Raw genomic sequence first — 27,827 nt, 5'->3', positions numbered from 1 at the left:
GAAGGCTTATTACCGTATATTAAATGTTCTTATTCATCAGATAGGTTGTGCTTTGAAAGGAATGTTTCAAAATCCCTCCTACTGTTCGTGATCCTGTGCTCTAATGCTCAACCCATTTGCAGGTTTCCACAAACTCTGCAGATGATTGTCAGACAAGGGTTATATTATTTTACCATATATGATGTCAGACTACCATATAAGATGATCAGACTATTATTTCATCACATGTGATGCAAATCCATGTGTGATTTCCTGGGAATATCTGAATAAATAAATTATTCCAAACACAACTAAGAGATGGTATTGGCAAATTTTTAAAAGCAAAGCAATCAACTTTTAAAGTTATAACATACTTCTGCTTCTAGGAGGTATGGTTATTTTGCTGTTATATTGCTTCTTCAAGTGATTCAAGGCAAATTACCTAAATCTTCTTTGTAATGCCACATGTGAATCTCATTTTCTATAATCTTGTATCTATGTGTTAATCTGCAAGATATATAAAAATAATAAATTACAATTAAAATGATAATACATAATCTAAAACTTCAAATTATTTTGAGTTTATTTCTTAGAAATTAAAACTCTACACTTACAAATGCATAGGTTTTGAAATAAAGTCTAAATATAAAAAAATATTACATATATTAAGCTTGCTAAAATTGTTTCCAAGATAATTGTTCTCAATTTTCAGATGATGAAGTTAAGAGTAAAGTAACTCGCCTAAGGATGCAAAGTTATTAAGAGACAGAAGTAAATATGATCTCTAAGCTGCTGAGTTGAAATTCCAGGCTATTTTCAGCACTGTGCAATTCTCATAAGAGCTCTGGATTTTATCTTTTTCTCCTTACTTTTAAAAGGAAGCTGCACAATGTTCACTAAGTATCTTCATCATTTGGATAGAGACTGTGTAAGGACTTCCCAAAACAGATCCATTGGGTTCACAGTAAGCTGTAATGAAATCCTGGAAATTAGTGTCCAATAGAACTTAACAGGTATCAGCCCTCTGCCTGCTTTGAGGCCACACAATGCACACAGGCTTGTCTACTCAGTGTCCTCCTTTTGAACACTGTTGTAGCTACAAGGCTATGCTCTTGGGTACAAGCTGTGGCCATGAAATTGAAAGAAGTTAAATGACCTACAAGGAACTGTTTCAGAGCCAGCTCCATTAAACCGTGGCACTGAATAAAATTAATCTATTTTCTGAGGCTGTTCCTATCAGGGTTGCCAAGGAAGTTCCTGCAATCTTTTGGCCTGGAAGAAAGGAGGAAACTGAATCGATGGTCCTAATGTCAATCTTCAATCTTGGTCTGCTGCTGGAACAGTTTCTCCTTATTTATTCGTTTTAGTGTGGAGCTTTCACAATCATTTCACCTGGAATGCAATACCATTGAAATATCAATCTGGATTCGGTAGGTGGAGAAATGCTTGCAGTTAAAGTGTTATATGATTAGAAAGTCTTATTTTACATAAGCATACCATGAAAGATGGGTTTCATTGATCTGTATAATGGTGTTCTGACTACTTCCTACTCACCCCACTGGTGGAGGAATCTTGTGCTGTAAGTAGTACAGGGTGTTCAAATATATGGTGCCTGACACTGGACTCAGGAGATTGGCAACAGTTTATTAGTCACATATACTCTTAGCCCATGAAGGGGCCACACTGCAACATGAACCAGAAATGGCTGTGGGTATCAGGCTTTGTAGTAATACAAGGATAGGATGCCCCAGGTTCTTATGGGAGGATGTGATTGGCTTGTTTGAATAATGTGATGGGTTGTTAAGAGGTAAAACCTATTAGGTTGCAAAGGAACCACTGAGGATGGGGATGGGGGGATGGGTCAGGGTATGGGTGAGAAGGTATAACTAAGCTGTTAATGGGGGAAATGGCAGGGTAGGGAGCCTTTCCCACTGGTAGGAGAAGCACTTGAAATTTTACGTCTTATGTTACAATGTCTATAATAATTTCCTACCACACAGAGCTCTGAGGGAAATAAATGAAATAAATATGTGAAAATAATCAGTAAAATGAAATGAGTTTTAAAATCCTTAGTTATTTATGTAAGCCTTACTAGGAAAACTTGAAAGTTTAATTCTTAGTTTATATTTATGACCCCTTATCTATACAGTATTTTTAAATAAGAAGTGTAGAATATACTTTAAATCTTATTCATAAGTTTACCACTACTATACTCTTTGCCACTAATGAAGAGGACAGGGCATAGAGCATTTGCTATTATAATGGCTATCCTCCATCAGACTAAGTTGAAAATGGATTGTGTGGTTATGCATAATAAAAAGAGAAAAGGACCAAGGAAGTCAAGATAGTAACAGCCTACAATGTTCAGGAGTTCCTGAGACCACTCTAAGGTTCAAAATTTGCCAGAAGGATTCACAGAACTCAGAAAAGCCACTATACTCATGGTTATGGTTTATTACACCAAAAGGATAGGGGCTAAAATCAGTCAAAAGACGGGAACAAAGAAGCAGCATCTTAGAGTTATCAGGTGTGAACTTTCACTTGTCCTCTCCATAGGGTGCTGTGTAAGCAGCACCTATTTCTCCAGGAACCACATGTGAACATATACATGGAGTATTGCCAACACGAGAAGGTCACTCCAGCTTTGGTGTACAGTTTTTATCAGGGCATGGTCATGTACATATGGGTGACCATTTGCATTGTTGACCTCAGTCTCCTGCCCCTTCAGTCAAGTGTTCCAAGCCCCCTCACCATAAATCACCTTATTAACATTGACAATCTCTATGTCCCAAAGCTGCCAGGCCAACAAAGCCACTATAGTTGAGCAGGTGATGTTCCAACAGCCTACAGATTACCTTCCAGGAGCCAAGGGCAAAGAACACATCATCTTTGGGCAAAGTTAATCCTTTACTCCACATGACATTTTCTTTCTTTCTTTTTTTTTTTTTTTAAAGATTTTATTTATTTATTCATAAGAGACAGAGAGGGAGAGAGGCAGAGGGAGAAGCAGGCTCCCTGCCAAGCAGGGAGCCCGATGCAGGACTCGATCCCAGGACCCTGGGATCATGACCTGAGCCGAAGGCAGACGCTTAACCATCTGAGCCACCCAGGCGCCCGACATTTTCTTTCTATTCTAACACTAATTCACCATCTTTGAAAGCACTGGGCATGGGTGTCCTCACCTGAAAACTAAAAGACTGGGCTGGATCAATCTTTTTCACTCTTAACTTTGAGGAGGATTAGGAGATTTTTAGAATTGACTGAGATATTATTGAGTGTGGAGAAAGAGGGAGCTACTAGAAAGGTGTCTCAACCAAAGCAATTCAAAGCAGTTTTATGTAGTGGATTTTGCTTAAGGTTTAATCAAAAGAAAGTACTTTTCTAATCACTTAGAAGTAGGAAATCTCTGGAAATACATTATTTCTGAGGTTTCTTCCAAGTCTAGCGTTAAAGGATAATATAGTTTTAAGAAAAGACAACCTATGGTCATATAATTAGATACTTTGTATTTTAATGTAGTAGTCTGAAGATGCAATTTTTTTTTTCAATTCTACAGTTATTATGGCCACTTATAGTTTCTTCCAGAGCTGCATATGATTACCCATGATTATATTAATAACATTCTTTGATTGATGGTAGTTTTTGTAACATAAACTGCTTTCTCTATAGATATTATCTTAAACCCGATTATGTGTTATTTTTCCATTTTCCAGATGAGTATTTGGTTAAGTGGGTAAAAATCCTCCACAGTCAAATTACTGTAAACAAATGTGAGTATTGGATACTTTTATAAGAGAAATATTACATTCTAGCAAATTACTAGAAAATATCAAATGAATTTTAGCTGGATACTTTGGCATACCAAAGAATAAGAAGACAGAAGATAAATTTGATAAATTTTGTATTATCTATTCCAGCCTCATTCATGCAACTACTTCAGTGGACAAGTTGGGTCTAGGTCCTTGCTCTATCAGCTCCTGAATTTTTGCACATAATTCAGATAAGTTAAAATCCCAAAATGTTTTATTTGTAAATTAAGATTTTGACTTATTTCTCTTAGTCAAATTTGCAAGCTCCAGTACCAAAATTAAACAAATGATGAATTCCTTGATCCAAAATTTGGAAGATATCCTGAGGATGCCTAGGCTACGAGTTAGTTGACTTGGCTGTTAGTTCCAGCTCTGCAACTCACAAATTCCTTAACTTTGGGCACATAACCCCTTTTCTCATTGATTCCTCATGTGTCTAAAGAGCATATGAAACTGAGTTCTCTGATTTGTGCAGTGCTTTATGTTGATTTCCTAGGCTTTTATAGTCTAGCCGCGTTAGGCACTTGCAACCAAAAAAAAAAAAAACAAACCCCTGCAGGATGTATTTTTTCCTCATTTTATGAAAAATCATTTCACCGTATCTTAATCACTTGTCAGTGATTGCTTCACACAGGGAGGCCAGGTAGGTTCAAGGTCTGCTAGAACTCCACTTGTATGATTCTGTATATTTTATGCAGTTCTCAAGTTTCTTTGCTTCCATCATAAAAATCTATTTTACTGTATAAAAAGCTCAGCATTTATTTCCCAACACATCTGACCTTTAAGAACAACAAGCACACCCCCAGTTTCACCACTTCTATTAAATTACCAGCTATAAAGGGCATGCATTTACTACTGTTGTCAATGATTACTAAGAAACTATGCTGTAGGTTCCAAGGCCATGCAGTGTTACTGTGTATTTAATGTAATCTGTGCCATCACTCCATGCCATGTTCAAGTGTCAGTCCTATTTTGTTCCATAGCCGGTGGAAGTGCGGAGGCAATGCCTCTGGTGTAACCTGATCTAGTGGTGACTATTATTACAGAACCATACCACTATTACGTTTTACAAAATGGATCATCTCACTCTAACAAGATACCATTCTGTGTAACAGTCACTCCCAAACTCTTCATCCATCTTGTTTGTAAGCAGATGGGATTGCACATATGGATCAAATCACTAATTAAGTTTTAATCTGCAAAGCACATCACCCATTCCAACCCTTCTGCAATAAGTAAAATTTAACTTAAAATAGGAATGTAAAAAAGCAACATGCTCAAGTGAAAATGTTTCTTTGAAAGCAAAATAGTTACAGCCATCTCTGAATATATTAGCTAATAACCAATAAAAAACCCCCACAATTTTGCAAGAATAGCTGCAGTTGGTAGCCAATACTTTAATTTCCACCAAGTTATTCTACATTAACAAGAAGTTCTGTATGTTCTCCAAGCTGTATTATAAAAAGCTATATTGAAGGTAAAATCACCACAGTGATTAAAATGCAAAGTACATTTTGGGTTCATTTTGAGTGAGTGAGATTTTTCAACCAACCTAAAGTAAAACAAACTAATTAGGAAGCCATCTGAGTAAAATTAAATCTCAGGAAATGGCAAGTAAAAATGTGGACCCTTAACACTGCTGTGGCTTCCAGTGGTTTTCAGAAAGATCTACCATCAGAGTTAGGTAACACTTAAACTTGTAAATAGATTAGGATTTCACAAACCTGGATAAGTCTTATCATCACCTGAGCAAATTAAAATAAATACTGCTGCCAAAGCTCCATCATAGAAACCTTGTTTTAATTGATCTGTTGTGGGGTCCAGGCATTGGCATTTTAAAAATGTTCTTCAGGTAATTTTAATGTATAGTTGGGACTCAGGACCCCTAACTAGATGTACTTACTGTGATCAAATTTCCATTTCTCCCATTATGCAGTAAGTGACAAATTACATCTTCCATTTCCCTTGACACTGGAAATTATGTTACCGTAATCATGTCACCAGTTAATTTACATGTTGCATGTGGACTTTTGGAATATATTGATAAAATATTATAAAATATTTTCTTAATGTCTCTCTAAAAATGTCACCGAAATGTTAACATTCTCAAGTATTCTTGTACACTAACAATGGGTGCTTTCTTTTTTTAGATTTTTCCTTATGGATCTTGGTCTTGGACTCTACAAAATCAAAGAGAGAGAAGCATACAAGATTTTCCACCAAATAGATGTTTTTAGTGTTGTGTTGTATAATTAAATTCTCATAGGAAGTTTTAGAGTTTAGGGATGGGGCAGGAATAGAAGAAATAATGAATAGGAAGGGCAGATTCAGTGGCATCAGTAAAACATGGGAGGAAGTAATTTTGTTGAATAAATAAATAAATGAGTGGATGGATAACTGAACAGTAAGCCTTGAGAGTTGGTCAGAGAACAAAATTTGAGTTTATGGAAGTTCAGATGTAGGAAACTTCTGGCGAGGGAAATGTTGAGATAGAACTGTGCCTCCACACAGATGTGAACTAGTGGGATTGTTGGGAAGTTAGAAGGGACCTCACCCAAATGACTGGTACCACCATGGGGGACAGTGATAGGTTAGAAAGAAAAGGTGGGAGACAGGTGCTGAAGTCCTTGAGGGAAAATGAGGGGTGTTTCATGTAATGGAACAAAGATGTGTAGAGTGTGAGGAACATGACATAGGCTTCAAAAGGAAGCACCATTAAGCAGTGCCCCAAAAAGGCACATTGCAGAGAGAGAGGAAGAGAGAGAGAGAGGGAGATTCTTAAGCATCAATGAGTAATACATATGAAAACAGTCTGAAAACTATAAAGGGCAAAGCTAGGCAGACACTTGCTAAGGAGCTCATACCTGCACTAATGAAAGTGAACTAATTTTATTTCTTTATACACTGATGCAGATGATTTTTTTTAAAGAGTGATCAAGATGGTAACTATTTTAATTAGAGATCTTAGAGCAATTTCAGTTAGAGAACAATTTAGTTTTTCCTGATGTATGGCATGGATAGCTATAGTCCACCTTTAACAATAAACCTGGAATGATTTTTTCCACAAACTGAAAGTTTTGAAGAAAGGGTGTTTTAGACTTGGGCTGTGGGTGGGGAGAGAACAGTGATGCAAAGATAGATGTGAATACAAAAAACATCTTGTAGGAAAATTGGTCCATAGTCTGTGTAGAATGAATTGAGAGAATTCTAAGGGCCAAACCTCAGATACAGGGATATAAGAAAAAATAGCATTTATATTTGAAAGACTTGAAAGCTGTAAACCAACATTCTCACACACCAGTATGGGTAAGGGGCGCCATTTCTATTATTTAGTAGAAATGGCTCCCTGGACTGATGAAAGATGAGATCGAAGAAAAGTGTAGCTATTAGTATTTTATATTCTAATACATTGTATACTTCTACTTTTATTTTTCTCTTTCAAGGAAAGAGGAAGGCATTGACATTCATCCATCCAATATATAAGCCTTTTATTCAGACATCTAGACAGGCTCCCAGCATCTTCAACATCCCTGTAGTCTTGTGTTCATAAGTTTACTGCTGTCCCACTCCCCTCAAGGGAACCCCTGTCCAGAGGAAGCTAGTTTTCTTCCTAAGCTCCTTGAATCTGTCTGCAAAAATGGGAAAAATGATTCTTTCCTCATTAAGACATAGCAAGAATTAAGAAGGAAATCGTTGACAGTACTGTCAATACCACTAGGTTATATTTATTAAACATTTATTATCAGAAAAAAGTGATAGGTTTAGGCAACAAGACCAGCTACTCTAATTCCAGAGCCTTCCTTAGCTCTGATTAGGCCAAGTAGTTGCTTCTACACCTCCTATGTAATGATGCTTGCTTTCCTGCACTGTTGGTGCTCAGTATATGATGAACTAAATGAAGGCATGAATCAATGTGTGAGCATTGGCTCTGTGAATGTTGTTCATTGCTGCTTTGCTCTCTGCTGTGGCCCAGAATATTACCTTTTTTTTTTTTTATTTGCGGGAGAGAGAATGAGAGAGAGCATGAGAGGGGGGAGGGTCAGAGGGAGAAGCAGACTCCCTGCCGAGCAGGGAGCCCGATGCGGGACTCGATCCCAGGACTCCAGGATCATGACCTGAGCTGAAGACAGTCAGTCGCTCAACCAACTGAGCCACCCAGGCGCCCAGAATATTACCTTTTTTAATTGATGCTGTAGCCATGCTGTAGGAACAGGATGGAACCCTCATCCCCAAATATGTTCAAATGTCAACACTGATGATGTCACACACACACCAAAAAAGTAGAAAGAGATTTGTGTAAGTAATTATATAGTGAGACTCTGTGAAGAGAGCAGGGCAACTCTTCAAAAATTGGCTGAAAATGGTTTGAAACAGAAAGGAAGGGAGACTGCTTTTTTTTGGTGGTTCAGGGATGTGGCTGGGCTGAAAGTTTCCATACTGGAGAGGGTTTTTATAGTTTGAAACTCTCACAAATGCCAAAGGAGGGCGCATTGGAGCTTTCTTAGTTCGCCCAGATGTGTGCACAAAAAGAAGACTAAGCTGTGAGGTTTTAAAGATGTTAGTAATAATTAAAAAAAAGTGGAGTCAGATTTTATTAGAGCCAGAAACTGATGTTCTGCCTAAATCAGTGCACTCCCCTTTCACCACAATCTCTCTCTCTCTTTTTAAAAAAGATTGTATTTATTTATTTGACACAGAGAGAGAGAGACACCAAGAGAGGGAATACAAGCAGGGGAGTGGGAGAGGGAGAAGGAGGCTTCCTGCTGAGCAGGGATCCCAATGCAGGGCTCGATCCCAGGACCCTGGGATCATGGCCTGAGCCTAAGGCAGAGGCTTAATGACTGAGCCACCCAGGCCCCCCTTCGCCATAATCTCTTGACTTAGTCTAGTGACTGGATTTCTGCAGACCTCCTTCATCTGGGATTATAATTCCATGTACACACTGTACTGGTTGTCTAGATTAACCCTTAGGTTATAGGTCTCCTTGGTATGGTTGTTTCCACTTGCAACTGAAGTGGAAGAATTACCAAGTACCAAGGCTATGATCTCATGGAAGGTATCAGTGATGTTTGAGAAGGAAACAAATTTACAAATCATTTAAAGAGCATTATGTTTGTGACAAGATTCAGGAATGAGAGCCTAGTGCTCAGAAAACCAGGTGGGAGTCTACTGACAAATTCTGAACATGAGGCTGCAAGCCTCGAATGAGTCACATGATGGTGTATCAGAAAGAAAAAAAGGAATGTGAGAGGGATCATGTATGAATGACCAAGAGCAGGTCTGGGTAGATTTCATCCCTCTTTAGAAAAAAATAATTTCCTTTTTCCAACAGTGATTTAGACTGTGCAATCAAACTCTTTCTCTCTGATGACTAAAGAAATATTAAAGTAGGAAACAAACTCTATCACCCCATAAAATATGGAAGGTTGACACCCATGTGTCAGAAACTTGGCAGATTTCCTGCAAAATATATTGTCGAGGAGACTGGATACTGAGAAACAGAAGTGGGCTGTCTACATTCAGCACACGCAAAGGAAACTTTTACCCAGGGTAGGCAGGAGTGAACACACAGAAAAATTTTCAATTCCCTATCTTAGCTCATCTTGGCTCTTTGATGAGAGGTGGCAGTCAGGAGTTGGAAGCAAGGGTCAATTATGGAGTGGTTGGTAAGGGGGGAATCTCAAACTTATATAGGCTTTGAGAAGTATAGTAAGTATTGGCATTGAACTTGCTTGTCTCCTTAATTTCCCTCTAAACTTTTATTGATGTGGATGCATGTCAAGTAAGGCAGGGATATCAACAATGTAGAACCTGAAAAAGGATAGTCATGTCGTAAGAATCCATGCAATTTATTTAAAATTTATGTGAATTCTACACTCTTGCCAAGATATACATGAATTCCTAGAAATGCAAGCTCAGATGGTTACCTCTGATTCTGCTTTCCTGTGTCTGTGAATTTTAGATCACACATGTCTTTCTGTTTTATAACCCGAAGGAAGAATATGGACTAACATCTTTGATTTCCTTATAGTGCCACTCACTATAGACTGTTGCAGGTAGCTGATTTTAATGAAGCTTCAGTGGAACTGAAAGGAATTGTACGACAGAGAAATACAACAACAGGACAATTTTCAAGATTAAGTATTTGACACCCCTGCTTTTAAAAATTCTAAGGCTAGGGGCGCCTGGGTGGCTCAGATGGTTAAGCGTCTGCCTTCGGCTCAGGTCATGATCCCAGGGTCCTGGGATCGAGTCCCGCATCAGGCTCCCTGCTCCTTGGGAGCCTGCTTCTCCCTCTGTTTCTCTCTCTCTCTCATGAATAAATAAATAAAATCTTTAAAAAATAAAATAAAATAAAAATTCTAAGGCTATTCTAAAATTTTCAGATGCTGATGTTTCTCATGAAGTCTCTTTACATTCCTTGTTTCTTCTCTCCTTCCTTTTTTTTTTTTTAAGATTTTATTTATTTATTTGACAGAGAGAGGCACAGTGAGAGAGGGAACACAAGCAGGGGGAGTGGGAGAGGGAGAAGCAGGCTCCCCGCAGAGCAGGGAGCCCGATGTGGGACTCGATCCCAGGACCCTGGGATCATGACCTGAGCCGAAGGCAGTCGCTTAACCGACTGAGCCACCCAGGCGCCCTCTCTCCTTCCTTTTTAGCTGACTCCCCTCACTTCTCTTCTCTGCTCTCCTACATTGCAAGAGTCTCTATTTTTTGAGCTAAGCATTTTAATTATTTCTGTGCTTTGACATCTCCTTCTACACCACACTCTATGGACCTCACCTTTTACATTCATGGCACAGTTTCAAAGTATTTTTTTTAATAAGACAGGCTGACACATTGAGAGAAATTTATAATTCCATTAGGAGCAGAAAGAATTACAATCACCTGTGGTTTAAAAGAGCAGATTTTAAGACATCTGTTACACAGAAAAAGTACCTCATAAACTTTTCTTCTACAAGCTGTATCCAAATTCAAGTCCTTTTCAACAATTGATAGGCTTATTAGAATGTCTAACTATCATAATAAAAATCTTTAGATATTATTAAATCTTGCCATATCTCTGATTTACATTTAATATTTGAAGTATAACCTGTAAAATCTTGGACAAAATCCATTTCAAATTAGAAAATATATAAATTTAATTCTGTGAGGTACAGTAACAAAAACTTTTTAATAGAGTTACCCCAAGAAACTTAAGGGAAAAAAAGCATTCTCAATGATATTTGAGAAGATATATTACTTAAGGAATGGGGGGTGGGAATCTAAGATGAGGAAAAAAATAGTTTTATTTAAGGAACACTTTATTAGAAAATTTCTATTTTTTTCCTGCATAACTGTTAGGTCAAAGAGGAAATCAAAAGTGAAATTAGAGACTAGGTAGAAAAATAACAATAACTTTGTAATAATATGACATAACTTTAGGCATATGGTCAAAGTTGTACTCTGAGGCAAAAGCATAGCTTGACTTTCTTATTATTAAATAAAAAATGTTAAAGTAAATGAACTAAATATTTAACTCAAGAAATAATAAAAAAGATTAAAAATAAACCTGAAGTAAGACAAAAGGAATTCATACAGATAAAAATATAAGTAATAAATTTAAAAGACAAGTGAAGTTGAACTAGATATATCTAAAATATGGTTCTTTGATATGATAAAATACATATAAAATTTGGCAATACTGAGACGAGAAAAACAAAAACTCATAGACATGTAATATTATAGAAGAGAAATGAAGTTATAATTGCAGGTGATTGAAAACATAAAAATATACTTAAAAACTTTCACAAGTGGATGATTCTCTAGGCTCTTAGATCACAATAGACTCAAGACATGGTTCAAAATCTTATCAAATTGTAAAGGAAGAAATTAAAATATTTCTTTAAAAATATTGCCATAAAATTCCAGACTCTGAGCCTTTCAGGGCAAATTCTACATATCAGCAATAAACAGATCATTCTTATGTAAATTTTTTCTAGAATATAGAGAAAAAAAGTCATCCATTTCCTTTTACACCAAAAGTATACCATATTTGTCAAAAGGGGGAAAATAATCATTTGTAAATACTCAGGCACTAATTCAAAATAAAATATAATCAAATCATTAAATCAAAATTGTATTATTGTATTAGAAGCAACATATCCTGAGAAGTAACATTTGTTTCAACATTAGGAGAATGATCCAATTTCAGAAAATCTATTTCCAGGTGCTGGAAAATCTGTTTTCCAGAACTGCCTTTCGGAATGAACTCATCTCTACATACTAAACCCACGCTTGCAGTTTGGCATTTTTCTGAGATTTGCCAGTTTCCTCCCTTACTTCCATGATGGGCAGGCAATACCTCTGCAAGCCCTAATAATTCTGGTTTAGGGCTCTTTCAACTGCATTTTAATAAATACGTATTGGGAGCTCTCCTTACTGCTCTGCAGGACTTATTTTTCAATTCTATGTTCAATAGAAGATACACCATTAAAAGGATTTGATAGTTCTTTACAAATGGTATTGGAGTCCATGGGATATCTAAAAGGGATCTTAGAGATCATCTAATTAAATACCTTATTTCATTGAAGAGAAAATGTGGCTTCAGTTTTATTTCCAGGCTAAAAAGGAAGGAGGTGCCAATTTTTGACTCTGATCACTAGAAGGTATCATTAACAGAAATGTTTAAAGAGAAGTAGTTCTGGAAGTGGGTGGTGGAGCATGCTAGCTGTGTTTCACTATCAGTTCTCTTCTTTTTTCAATCATAATCCATTCCTAGTTTTTGCAGAGCACATGGTTGTCTAGAATAGTTGACATATCTCCATCCTCTTGGCAGCTAAGTGTGACTATCAGCAGAGGTAGTACAAGGCGCTGCCAAGAATTGTCTTTAAGGGCCATGTTTTTTTCTTCCTTTCTCTCCTCCTTCCAATTGGTTGGAAGCACCCAGGATAGCTGTACATGCTACAAGATGCAGCAGACATCTTGTACTGCGACAGGTTTGGGGACCGGAAGCCATGCATACCGGAGGGACAAAATAGAAAGAAAGTAGATCCCTAACCCAGTGCCTTGCCAGTTAGCTCTGGAGCAACTACTTCTGTCAAAGAGAAACAGAGTCACACATTTGTTAAAGATGACAAGACAGATTTTGAGAGAAACTTCAGTATAAATTGAACTCAACTTCAATCCAGGCAGAGATGACTGGGAGTTTTAAGGGGAGAATGAGAAATTAGAGGGGAAGTTTGAGTGGGTTCTTGGGCAGTCAGGGGAGTGGAAAATTACAAAAGCTGGGAAGAGGCTGATTTTTGAGAATTGCGAGGTAAGGCAGGTTTTGCTCAGGTTATCTATTTGCATTTTGGGTTGGAACAAACAGTAAATTCTTTTGGCAGCCTTGAGCTCTCCCAGCCAGGATCTGGGTCATCCCTGGGACACAGCCTTGAGCTGGTAGAAAGTTTATGCCCAGTTGAAAAGAGGGCTCAGAGGAGCCTGGCTAAAGTTTGGTCAAAGAGAGAATCTGTCACTTCCACAGATTTTTGAATATGGAAATTAAATTATTTTCAAGGTTATTTAATATTAGCTCAGATTTTTTGAGCCTGATTATTACTGTTTTCTTTATAATAGATTATATTGAACATTGGTGATGGGATATAGAATAGCAGATGTCAGGCAGAGAGTTAGTATTCGATGCTGAAGCTCAGAAGGAGGTTGGGCTTGAGGAAGATTAATAGGGATAGTATTGACAAATCTACAAAGCTGAGTTTCTCAGCAAAGGATAAGAATGACTAGGGAAGAAAAAGCAGCAAAAGCTAAAATCTAGAGGCAGGCCTCCTTTTGGTCACATATCTTGAATTTATTTTCTAAGATTGGCAGTGGGTTTAAGTGGCTTCATTTACTTTTTTTTTCCTCCCCAGATTTATTGAGATGTAATTGACAGTTAAAAATTGTATATATTTAAGCTGCACAACTTGGTGATTTAATATGCACATACATTGTGAAATAATCACCACAACAAGTTAACAACATAACTATCATGTCACATAGTTACCTTTTTCTTTTACTGTTTTTTCTTTTTTTGTATAGTGAGAACAATTAAGATTTTTGTATAGTGAGAACGCTTAAGACTTAAGATCTACCCTCTTAGCAAATTTCAAGGATTCAATATGATATCATTAACTATAGTCACATTGTTGTACTTTAGATCTCCAGAACTTTTTCATCTTCCATAATTGAAATGTTGTATCCCTTGATCAACATCTCCCCATTTCTCCCACCCCTTACCTCCTGAGCCTGGTAACCACTATTCCATGCTCTGCTTTTATGATCTTTTAATCTTTCAGAAGAGAATAGGTTTATGCATAAGAGATGTAGAGAAAGTTTGATAAACACATTAAAGTGGAAGAATATTGTATCTTATTTTCTTATCAAACCAATTCTTCCCACTTAGTAAGTAGAAAGCTCATTTCTTCTTGTGTGTGTGTGTGTCTGTGTGTGTGTTTTACCCATTGTTGTCTAATTTGAAGATTCTTTAAAGATTGTGGTTGCTGTGAAACATCCTTATTTGTTCTGGTTCTTTTTATTTCTAAGTACTTCTAATCATTGCTTTCCATCTATATGATCCATTTGTGCTTATGTGAAAAGTGATAAATATAAAAGGGGAACTAGTTTTCGTTGCAATATAAACAAAAACTCACCATTTGAAAAACATTTATAGTAGCGTACTGCAATATGCAAAGATGAAGCTTTATTCTAACACTATATTATGTATTCCTCTCACATAGTATATTAACTTTATCTTTTATGTGAATTATTGTAGTCAATGAATTTAACAATATTCAGACGGTCAACCTGAGGTTAGTAGTGTAGGTAAAAAACCTCCGAATATTTTCCTAACTGAAACATGAATTTCCATATGAACCTTCTCCCAAGAGACTGAAGGAATGACAAGAGTAGATACTGAGGCTTCTTGGGAGAAAATAAACAGACACACAAATAAACAACAACTTCATTGCAGTAGGGTTTACATCTTTTCTAATATTGTTGACTCTGGATGAATTATGGATGTCTACAGTGTTCAGAGCCCCACCTCTACTTCAGAATTAAAACATGACCAACATGTTGAATGAAAAGAATGGAGTCATCAGGCTAGTGAGCAAAATTTGGGACTCTCATTTATGACTGTTTTCTCTTCTGCTTCAATGGGTCTCAGAAGAGGTTTGCTAAAGACTAAAATTGTTTTTTGAACATGAAAGTTAGAAAAGAGAAATTGCATATATGGTTATTGGGCTATTGTTAATAACCCTAAAATCTTCTATTCAGTTTAGTTCAGTTCAATTCAAGTAATAGCTTTTGGGTATCAGCAATATGCTTAAACTATGCTAGACTCTGAGATACAAGTTATAAAATATAAGACCCTTGTGTCTGAGTTCAATAAAAAAGAGGATAAGTAAATACGTGGCTGCAAGTCATTGCAATTAGTATTAGATATAGGGCAGTATGGTAACAAAAACAAACTATTGGCAAGTTTATAGAGAGAAAGTGACTTAGGGAAGAGTACACCTGGGAAATGATACTTGAACTGAATAAATATGGGTGCATAAAAAATCATCAAGAGTATGGGAGGTGAAATATGTGGGAAAAAATATGTGGGAGTATAAAGGAGCATGCACCACTTAGAAAGTTGTAAATATTAAGGATAAATTAAACAGAAATAGTACATAGAAGACAGGTAGGAGAAAAGGTCACAAGATAGAGAGAGGCCAGATCATTTATTCCATGATAAAGAATTTACCCTAACATAAATACAATGAAGACTTCTAAGTAGGAGAGTTAACCATTGAGATTTGTGATTTCGAAATACAATCCTGATACCATTGTAGAATCAGGAGAGTAGAATAATGGGTATGTATGGAAGGTATACGGAGGATATTCAAGGATGCTGTCATTGGCTGTTTGTAAACTCACAAAAGGGACTGATGTTAGTGTAAAAGTGCTCAAAGAATAAAGATCTGAATTCATATTATGGCAATAAGAATGGAGAAAGATGAAAGGATTTGAGACACATTAAAGAAGAAGATTGAAAGAATTAATGATGTGATATGGAAAATGAGAGAGAGGCAAATGTCTGGGATGATTGTTTTCTGTTGGATAAAATATAACAGTCATTTCATCAAGGAATGCAGAAAGATGAGCATTGGCCTTTAGAGAATAAAGAATATAAAATTGTAAGATACTCATGACCATCACAATTTGCTCCTATGAGTTCTTTGAAACACCTTAGATAAAAAGACTGAAACCATCAACTAAAAAAAGGTAGAGGCTTACTGTACAAGGGAATTTATGATGGGCTATATTGTGCCCAGTTATGTCTAAATTTTTACAAAGGTACATGAAAAATTGTGGGGTTGTTTAATACAGTTGATTAGTATTTGATACACAGTGTCTAATACATACCTTGTGGTTGACATGAGCAAATAAATTTTATTGCAAGAAGTTTAAATTTGGCATTTATTAAATTTTACACACAAATATGAACCCAAAACATTATATTCGTGGTGTATGAATTAGCTCTTTTAATGATATATTATTAAGTGCTTGGTATATGTAAATGACTGATGATATTCTAAATATTAGCATAATAATAAGAACTTATGGAAAGATTTATGGGTGTTTATATTCAGGCACCAGTGTTAGAGAGTTTCTCAATGGAATCTGGCAACACATGTTTCTTAGGTTAGATTCCCTGAACAGATTTTGGGGTGGAGATTGCCTGCAGTAAGTTTTATTGAGTAATACTCTTGGGAACCATACCTGTGAGGGACTGAAGGAAGGATGAGTGGGCAGAGGGAAAAGTTGGGCTGTGATGCAGTCTGAAGAAAACTTTCAGTTGATTCCATAGAGAGCTTTGGAGTTCATCCAAACTTCATAGTTGTCTTGAATTGAGGCAATGGATATGGGCTGCCTGTGGGGAAAGATTAACCTTGATTGAGGCAGCTCTCTTTGGCCATAGATAATTTCTGGAATGGATTAAGCCAACACTACAGGCAGCTGGAGGAATGAATGTCTTGGTCCTGTAGGAGACACCATGACATCTGCAATAGTCCATTGTTTGTGTCACTTGCTTCCACTTGTATTACATAATATGTTCACTGTACTTGAGAACAGGTCATCTGGGGAAACCTAAAAGAAATTTAGTGAAATGAACTACAGTCCCCATCACTGCAGTTGATCTTGGGGATACAACAGATATTCATGTTATATTTCCTCGGCTGCCCATCTAGATTTGCCTCACCCTTGGCAATGAATCCCTAGTGGCTAGGTGGCTAGCCTGATCCCGTAACTCAGACCTTCATTCCTGAGAGGACCGATCTCCTGGGTGCTGTAATCTTATCAGACTGTTGCATTTATCTATTTACTACCAAAGTCAGGCAAGGAAGTACCAAGATCTGTCTCCAGTGGGCCAACTAATTGCCTAATGTATTTTTCCCTTCCCCACTGTGTACTAGAAGGCCTGTCTCCTCCTGATGATCAGGGTAAATTACATCTGCCAGGAAGATGACTTCTTTCCTGCCCTGCTGGTCTCTTGGCAAAAGAAGCCTGAAAGCAGTGGCAGCTGTAACTTAGTTGATTGGATTTTGCTGTGTCCCTGGTGGAAGCATTTCTCTTCTAGGACCCAGGACTTTTAGAATGCAGAGTTCAGAGTTGGAGAATGGAAAGCAAGTCTATAAGAGTGACAGTAAGCACTGCCAATAGTGCCTTAGTTCTGGCACCCATATATTCTGCCTATAAGAAACACATCACCACAAAATCATCACTGATTCAGGGTGCATTTTGTATTCTGTTGTTTTGTACCCACAGACTACCAGCTCCAAGCTGTGCCCTTGGTTGAATCTTCTAAAGATTGTTTCTTTGCCTCAAATCAGTCCTCCTTTTGGATGGTATGGTACATGAGAGTAAATGACTCATTCATTCTATGATGACCCAAATTAACTTCTCATTGATGATACTACAGATTCTTCCTTCCTTTCTTTCTTTCTTTCTTTCTTTCTTTCTTTCTTTCTTTCTTTCTTTCTTTCTTTCTTTCTTTCTTTCTCTCTCTCTCTCTCTCTCTCTCTCTTTCTTTCTACTGCATAATACTTTGTAGAATATATTTCATTCCATTATTTAGGTATTTGTGCATCTATCTTAGTATATTGTAAAATAATTGGCTGTGAAAACCACATTTTATATATCCCCTCATGGTGATTAGCTCAGTGCTTGGTGTTTATTCCTCTACTAAGTACTTATTTGGCACCTATTAAATGTCAGGCAATGTGTCAGGTACTATGATATATGGTGAACTAGGTAGAAATGTTCACACATGGTGTTTTCAATCTAAATGGTTGTTAAAAATTGGGAAAGGAAGGCATTTTCCTGCCACCTACTACATCCCAAGAATGGCTCTTAGGGATTTACTTCCATTGCACATACTTCTTACAATTTACATGTGTGTTTGATATCTTCCTTTTATAGAGAGAAACTGAAAGTTTTCTTAGCTAAACAAAGATCAGAAGTCATGGAACGGGGGCGCCTGGGTGGCTCAGTCATTAAGCGTCTGCCTTCCGCTCAGGTCATGGTCCCAGGGTCCTGGGATTGAGCCCCGCATTGGGCTCCCTGCTCAGCGGGAAGCCTGCTTCTCCCTCTCCCACTCCCCCTGCTTGTGTTCCCTCTCTCGCTGTGTCTCTCTCTGTCAAATATATAAAATCTTTAAAAAAAAAAAAAAGAAGTCATGGAACGTTTTATTACTGAACTCATAGGCCCATTCAACTCTACCCAACTTCCCTTCACTTCACCCTTCTGAGAAGGAGTGCAGCTAAAAATTTACTGAATCCAAGGACTTTGCATTGGTCCCTAGTCTTGAATGGAGTTACTGAAAGGGTTTGCACCTCTGCAAAAGATTGCTCAGTCTTGGATGAAGTTATGAATGGGTTTGCACCTCTGCAAAGGATCACTCTCACCTGGTGCCTTGGCTGAAGTGGGCTTAAAGGTAGTTCCCGTGGGAGCTTACTAGTCCTACCAGTGGCTCTTTAAGAAGGGTGGAAGACAGGCAGCTTTACCCTGTTTCCTCTAAGTATCAGGGCAAACTGTCTTGTTCTTGCTTTATCCATCCTAGATCATCTCCCTGTGAAGTTTATATTATTTAGTTTTTCCTTGCATTTCAGGGAAATGTCTACAATTGGATTGGGCTTAGAGGTGAAGTTATTTTGACCACGTTAGTTCAAGGCAATACCAGGATACACAATTTAGATGAGAAGAGGCTCTGGATTCCAGACTAGTTCAGTAGAGTTCCAAATTGCAGTTTGGGGCCAAAGCCAATACCCAGTTACTTTGCTTTTCTTTGTTTCTATGCGTATTTTTTCCTTGGAGAAATAGAGAAAAAGAGTCTTATATTGAAGGCAGGATTTGAGTATTTCAGGGACTGCTATCCAGTAATGTGCCATCCACGCTAGAGTTTTTACATTATTTTTACATTTGAAAATTGTCCCAGTGTCACTTGTGTGACTTGAAATAATGTACCTATTTTTTAAAAAGTGTTTTATAATTTGCATAGTCAAGTGTACACATTTTAAGTGAACAGCTTTATACCCTTTCACACATGTATTCACCCATGTGATCATCAGCTAGATCAAAATATAAGTAATTTCTATCATTCAAGAAAATTTTCTTGGGGCCCATTCCAGGAATTTAACTTCATCCCCAGTAACAAGCCTTTATTCTGACTTCTATTCCTATATATTAGTTTTGTCTGTTTTAAATTTTATGTAAGTGGTATTTATTACATTATTTGATCTTTTTTTTAAGATTTATTTATCTATTTGAGAGAGCGAGAATGAGAGAGAGAGAGAGAGTACATGAGAGGGGGGAGGGTTAGAGGGAGAAGCAGGCTCCTCGCTGAGCAGGGAGCCCGATGCGGGACTCGATCCAGGGACTCCAGGATCATGACCTGAGCCGAAGGCAGTCGCTTAACCAACTGAGCCACCCAGGCGCCCCAACATTATTTGATCTTTTGTTCTGGCTTCTTACATTCTACATAATGTTTTGAGATGACTCATGCTGATGCATTTGTCAGTAGTTATCAATAGTATCCATAAAGTGTTGACGGCATACAGTTCAACTGTTAATAGCACACAAATAACATCTAGAAATAAATGCACAAAACCTCTATATTGAAATGCAGAAAACTCTCCAGTAACATATACAAAATTTCTACACTGGAAATCCAATAAAAGATATTACTGAGAGAAATTAATTATGGATTGCAAAACTCAGTATTGTTAAGATGTCAATCCTTTCTAAGTTTATCTTTTAGTGCAGTCCAGTCAAAATTGTACCATGTTTTTTAAAAAAGATATCGACAAGCTGTATCTAAAATTTATATGGAAATCTAAATGACCTAGATAAACTGAACAAACTTAAATAAGATTTACATTACCTACTACCCAGATTTACAATATTATGATATTATGAATGTGTTAAGATAGTGTAGTATCATTATAAAAATAGATATACCCTGAAATATTATATTATTATGTAATAATGATATATATTATTATATTATAATATCTGTTAGATTATGCTACATTTTTCCTCTTAACATGAAGAATACACTGATTGATTTTAAAATATTAAACCGACCTTACATTTCTTGAATCATTTCTATTTGGTGGCAAAATACAGTTGCTTCTTAACAACATGGGCTTGAACTGCACAGATCCACTTACACACATATTTTTTTTTATAAATACAGTACTGTAGATATATTTTCTTTTCTCTAGCTTACTTTTTTATAAGAATACAGTATATAATACATATAGCTTACAAAATGTGTTAATCAACTGTTTATGTTGTTGGTAGGCTTCCAGTAGTTAAGTTTTTGGGGAGTCAAAGTTATACGTGGATTTTCAACTGTGTTGGGGGGAGGCTTGGTGCCCCTAATACCTGCAGATGTTCAAGGGTCAAACGTATTACCATTTTTACACATTGTTGCCTTTGATTTTTTAGGTGTTTAATGAGGATTTTCATGTGTATGATTTTGAGAGAAATCGACCTCTGATTTTATATCCTTGAAATGCTCTTAGTTGTCATTTGTTCTTTATTTTTTTTAAATTTTTATTATGTTCAGTTAGCCACTGTATGGCACATCATTGGGTTTTTTTTTTGGTCTTCTTTTTTTATTGTTATGTTAATCATCATACATTACAATCATTAGTTTTAGATGTAGTGTTCCATGATTCATTGTTTGTGCATAACACCCAGTGCTCCATGCAGAATGTGCCCACTCTAATACCCATCACCAGGCTAACCCATCCTCCCACCCCCCTCCCCTCTAGAACCCTCAGTTTGTTTTTCAGAGTCCATCGTCTCTCATGGTTCGTCTCCCCCTCCGATTCATCATTGGTTTTTGATGTAGTGTTCAATGATTCATTAGTTATGTATAACACCCAGTGCACATCACAACACATGCCCTCCTTAATACCCATCACACTGTTACCCTCTGCCCCCACCCCCCTCCCCTCTGAAACCCTCAGTTTGTTTCCTGGAGTCCATAGTCTCTCATGGTTCATCTCCCTATCTGATTTCTCCCCCTTCAGATTTCCCTCCCTTCCCTTTTGGTCCTCCATGCTATTGCTTATGTTCCACCTATGAGTGAAACCATATGATAATTGTCTTTCTCTTCTTGACTTATATCACTTAGCATAATCCCCTCCAGTTCCATCCATGTCGATGTAAATGGTGTCATTTGTTCTTTAAAATCAAGGTTAGAGCAATAAAATAGGCAAAGGTTTCCTCTTTAAAAAAAAAATTTATCTGGAAGAAACTGTGTAAGATTGGTGACATTTTTTTCAATAAAGGTTTAGAATTAGAAAGTCAGTTGGTGGGATGCCTGGGTGGCTCAGTTGGTCAAGCATCTGCCTCAGCTCAGGTCATGATCCCGGGGTCCTGGGATTGAGCCCCACATCGGGCTCCCTGCTCAGCGGGGAGCCTGCTTCTTGCTCTCCCTCTGCCTGCATCTCCCTCTGCTCGTGCTCTCTCTCCCTCTGTCAAATAAATAAAATCTTTAAAAAAAAAGTCAGTTGGTGCTTGATGTGGTTTGTGTGCTGGGGTGTGTGTCTGTGTGCACATGTGTGCACATTTTAAATTACAGATTGCATTTATTTTATAAAGTTATGACTATTAAGATACTCTGTTTCTTCTTGCATTGATGGTAGTAAATTGTGTTTTTGTCTGGAAATTAGTTCATTTAATCTAAATTTTCATATTTATTGGCATAAATGGTTTCATAGAATCCTCTCATTATTCTAATGTCTTTGGAATCTAGAGTGCGATTCCCTGTTTCATTTCTGATATTTATAATTCAGGCTTTTTTTTTGTTGGTTTTTTTGATTCAGTTTGCCTGAGGTTTATCAATTCTGTAACTCCTTCCAGATAACCAATTTTTGGCTTTGTTGATTCTCTCTAAATGCTTTTGTTTCCTCTTTGTTTTCATTTCTATTATTATCTCTGCAGCTTTCTTTCTTGCATGTAAACTTTTCTCCTTATTTTTTTGTACATTTTCATGAATTTTGTTATCATGCTGCAGAGAAGTTTGATTGTAGCTGAAACTATTTTATGGGTAAATTTTATGATTTTTGTTTTTGGATACTTGTGGAATTATTTTATTTCTTTTGCATTTAATTTAAAAATTGCCCACATATGTGTAGTGAAACTTTTCCTGTTCAGTAATTTTAACTACTAAGTGCGTCCTTTGACCTTAGGACAGGGAATTTTTCTTTATTTTTCCCTAATTTTTTCCTCAATATTTTCTTACATATTATTTATTCTGGTTGTAAATTTCTCTTATTTTTTTCTTATTTCTTATGTTCTCTTATATTTCCTGTATGAATTTGTTCCATATACTTAAAATTTTTAATTGGAAGAATTTCTAGAACTTTTACTCCAGTTTATCTATTCACTCTCCTGCTATTTTCAACCTGGGATCTACTGAATCCGTTGTAATTAATACAGTAGTTGTGATTTTAATCCACCTCATATCTCCTTCAGTTTCTTTTGCTTTTCTTTTCTTTTTTTATCTTTGGGATTGTTTTATCTTTCATAAAAGGAATTTACTATGGAATTTTGCAATTTTGTTAATAACTCAAATGAGAGATATTCTATTTTTCCCCATCCTTGAATTTAAATAGCATTCTTACAGTTTTTCTTGCAACGGTTTTAAGATTATGTCTGAATTTGTCCATCTTTCTACTAGACAATGTAAATAATAAGCATGATCTATAAACAATGGGTTTATTATACCATATTCATAGCTTGATTCTGGCATTAAAAACTGCAAAAAATCCATGAAATTTTATCATTACATGTTGTTTAATTAACCTGTAGGATGACATAACAGTTTCTTTCATTTAGGTAGAAATAATGTGGAAAATTGAGTTATACTTGAACTTGAATCATGAATGGATCATGCTGATGGAAAGACTCAGAAATATATCCTTAGAAGAAAGTTTGAAGGACCTGGTAAGATGTAAAAATGTCTTCAAAAATCTCAAGGCTGCCAGGAAGATGATTAAATCTACTATTCTTGTGTAGCACTAAGAAATAGAAATTTGGATGGTGCAATCCAAAAAGTAATATTTTTAAAATTCAGAGCATGCCAAACTAGAAATTTTGGTCAGCAGAAGCTGTATAAATAAAGGAGATATGTAGGAGAATCCAAGCAAGGACAGAGAAACTCACCCAGGGGACCATCAATGTTCCTTCTGATAATGAGCTTCTGTGATTCTTTTGTTCTCCTCCTTTTCAATCCCAATTCCTACTGCGAGACCAAATTTCATAGATCTGGTATGGAAAGAATAACTAAGATGCTTTGGGGTATACGGAAAACTTTTTTTTCTTCAAAATGTATGATGATTAAAATATAATTTACATGCTTTCATAGCTGGTAAAGAGTCCATATAAAACCTGCATGTGAATGTTGACAGAAGCTTTATTCTTAGTTGCTAAAAATTGGAAGCAACCAAGTTGTCCTTGAATAGGTAAATGGATAAACAAACTTGGGTATAGTCATATAATGGAATATTATTCAGAGATAAAAAGAAATGAGCTATCAAGCTATGAAAGGACATGGATGAATCTTAAAAGCATATTGCTAAATGAAAGAAGCCAATCTGAAAAGGCTACATACATATATGATTACATATATATAACATCCTGGAAAAGGCAAAACTAAGGAGATAGGGAACGGATCAATGGATGCCTATGGGTCAGGGACGAGGGGGAGTGAGCGATGAATAGCTGGAGCACAGAGGATTTTTAGGACTGTGATGCTACTCTGTATGACACAGAAATGACAGACACATGTCATTAAACATGGGTCAAAACTCAGGGAATATAAAACACAAAGAGTGAACCATATGTAAACTATGGACTTTAGTAAATAGTGTATCTGTATTGGTTCATCAATTGTAACAAATGTACCACATCAATGCAAGATGGTAATAGGGAAAACTGTGAGTGGAGGAAGGGGGAGACTGTACACCAAAACTTTCGGCTCTATTTTTCTGAAAACAATTTTCTAAAAAAGAAAATGAAGCCTACTAGTTTAGAAATACGTATAACTACTTGTATACTTTCATAACTAATGAAGAACCGTTAACAACAACACAATAAAAGTGATCAGTGCAATATTAAATGGAGCTTTTTCTTTAAAAAACAAAAAGATAGAATACTCTAAATCCTGAGTGCTTTTTCTTTCTCTTTCTTAAAAACCATAGGATAAATTTTACTGATGATCAGTGCTGATACCTTAGGGTTCAATCTCCTTTTGTTTTATGCTCTTCCATATTCGGCATAGCTAACTAGGATTATTTGCTTTTTTATTGAGATGTGTAATTTGGCTGACTTTATCACTTTTTTTAAAATACAAGGCTCCAGGGCATTTCTTGTTTTCTCTTCAGGTTAGATTTCATTCTTATGTGGGAAACTCTTAATTGATGTAATCTATATCCAATCTATAATATGTATGTATGCTACACATTGGCAAGTATGATTGTGTATTTATGCACACACATACTAGCTTTAGAATCAACCCATTAAATTACTTAGAAACTGTAGTACTGCCTAAGAGATGTTGGGTGGGCTTTCAAAAATATTTTCAACTGTGCATTTGAATCTCCCCGAGGCACGTCTTTTTAAATGCTGGGATTCTGCTTTTCTGCCTCCAGTTAATTCATATGTGGCAGGAGTGACTGGAAATAATTCATTCTTTAAAATGATACAATATAATTGGGAGAATTCGTGCAGTTGGCAAATTGTTGCTCTTGACTATTATTGTGTCTTCTCCCTCGGTGGCCAAAGCGGATACACTATTTTTAATCTGAGTCATTTTCTGTTCCTGTCTCTGGGTATAGATCCTGATGAGTATTTAAATTCAATGCAGCCCAAGTCAAGATTCAAACCTAAAATTTCTGTTTCCTTAGAAACCTAAAAGACACTTCTTTCTAACATGGAGGCCTGAAGATTTTGGCATCAGTTGTGCTTAATTCCCAGGCCCAGGCTTAAAAGATTTGGATAAGTCTCTCACTTTTGAGGATGGGGGGAGGCAGTCTACTTCTATGAATCTCAGCTCCCTAGAACTGTCTCAGTTCTTGATATAAATGAGGAGACCTACTGAATTTTCTTTATATTTAGCTTCATTAATTAAAAGTGTTCATAAACATCGTGGCACCTGGGTGGTTCAGTTGCGTAATTTCTGACTCTTGGTTTCTGCCCAGGTCCTGATTGCATGGATTGTGAGATTGAGCTCCTCATCGGGCTCCATGTGCAGCGGGAGTCTGTTTGGATATTATCTCCCTCTGCCTCTTCCCCCCCCCCCCCGATTCTCTCTCTTTCTCTCTCAAATAAATAATCTTAAAAAAAAAAAGTGTTCACAAATATCAGTGGAAATAGTTTTTACTTTAGGGAAAGGTACTATTCCTTGGAAGGATACCATGAATGTTTAAAATATGTAACAGAAAGTAGGATTCTAGTGTTCTAGATTTTGACTGTGTTTATATGAGCGTTCTGTAACTTTAGAATCTACCAGAATTTCCTGGAAGGCTCCAACACAGATGACTGGGCCCTACCCTCAAAGTGTCTGATCCTGTCTGTCTCAGGAGGACTGAGAATTTACATTTCTGACAAGTTTCCAGGTGTAACCTGGAACTTCCTGAATTTCCTAATAAACTCATTCTTATTTATCAGCAGTAGTTCAGCATATGTTCTACACACCCTAAGCAATTAAGTGATGGGTAAGACACAGTCCTCTACTTGTAGGAATTCCTGGCCCTCCAGAATTGACAATTTCAGTCCAGTTTTATTTATTTATACACTGAATACTACTGGATTGAATTAGATGATTGTATAATATAGAATGGCTTGACGATGGGACAGTTTGGTGGAGATTAAATTGACTAGCTTCTGCAACTAAGATCTAGGATCTTCTTGGGGCGCCTGGGCGGCTCAGTCGTTGGGCGTCTGCCTTCGGCTCAGGTCATGATCCCAGGATCCTGGGATTGAGCCCCACATTGGGCTCCCTGCTCCGCGGGAAGCCTGCTTCTCCCTCTCCCACTCTGCCTGCTTGTGTTCCCTCTCTCACTGTCTCTTTCTGTCAAATAAATTAAAAAAATCTTAAAAAAAAAAAAAAAAGATCTAGGATCTTCTTTCCTTACTTCCTCCTGTGGTTAGAGGCCTGTTACTCTTTACTAATTCATGTGTGCATGGAAATAATTGAATCTTTTCTACCTCGGACTAGACAAGCTACTGTGGGCCTAGCTATTGTGAATTCATAAGGCACTGAATACCTTGATCAGGATATGAATTATAATTCTTTTATTTAAAAAAAAGAAAAAATCTTTATTGAGATATAATTGACATATCATACAATTCACCCATTTAAGTTCTATAATTCAGTGGTTTTTAATATATATGCAAAGTTGTGCCTATATCATCACAATATAAATTTAGAACATTTTTGTCATGACAAAAAGAAACTGTACCCCTGTACTCATCATTCACCACACCTCCACTCCCAGGCAATCACTAATCCACTTCCTGTCTGTAAAGATTTGCCTCTTCTGGATATTTATATAAGTAGAATCATATAATATTGGTCTTTTGTGATGGGCTTCCTTTGCTTAGCATAATGTTTTCAAGGTTTATTCATGTTGTGGCCTATATATCAGGACTTCCTTCCTTCTTTATGATCCATTAATATTCCATCCTATGGATATTTCACATTTTGTTCATCCTTTCATCAGTTAATGGACATTTGAGTTGTTTCGGAATTTTGGCTGTTGTGAGTAAAGCTATGAACATGTACAAACATGTTTTTATGTTTTTATTTCCTTTCTAGAGTGGAATTGCCAGGTGATATTGTAGCTATATTTAACATTTTGTGAAACCACCGAACCATTTTTCAAGTGCTTGCTCCATTTAAAATTCCTACTAACAATGAAAAGGAATTACAGTAATTGTCTATCTTGTCGATTACAGTCATCCTAATGGGTGCAACGTGGTAACTCATTGTGGTTTTGATTTGCATTTCCCTGATGAATAATGGCATTGAGTGTTATTTCATGTGCAAATACCCATTTGTATATTTTCTTTAGAGAAATGTCTAGTCAAGCCTCTTATAAGTGTTTAATTTGAGTTGTCTTTTTATTATTGAGTTGTAGGCATTCTTACACACTCTGGATACAAGTTCTTCATCAGGTACATGATTCTCAAATATTTTTTTCCATCGTGTGGTTTGTCTTTTCACTTTACTGCTTGTATAACTTGCAAGAACAATCTCATCTGGTTGGGGCATGGATTTATTGGCACAACACGGACACACATCGGTCTGAAAACTCTCAACTTTTTGCACCAATTCAAAAGCGTCCACACTCTGTAATGGAGTAGGACTTTAATAAATAACTAGTTTCCTTTTTATTATGAAAGTAGCACGAAATCTTTGCAAGTCAATACAAAAGTATATAGAATAAAAATTGA

This window comes from Mirounga angustirostris, unplaced genomic scaffold, assembly GCF_029215605.1.
Source record: "Mirounga angustirostris isolate CCGP_5_RB_7025 unplaced genomic scaffold, mMirAng1.0.hap1 SCAF_6, whole genome shotgun sequence".
Lineage (NCBI taxonomy): Eukaryota > Metazoa > Chordata > Mammalia > Carnivora > Phocidae > Mirounga > Mirounga angustirostris.
This window is presented reverse-complemented; position numbering follows the sequence as displayed.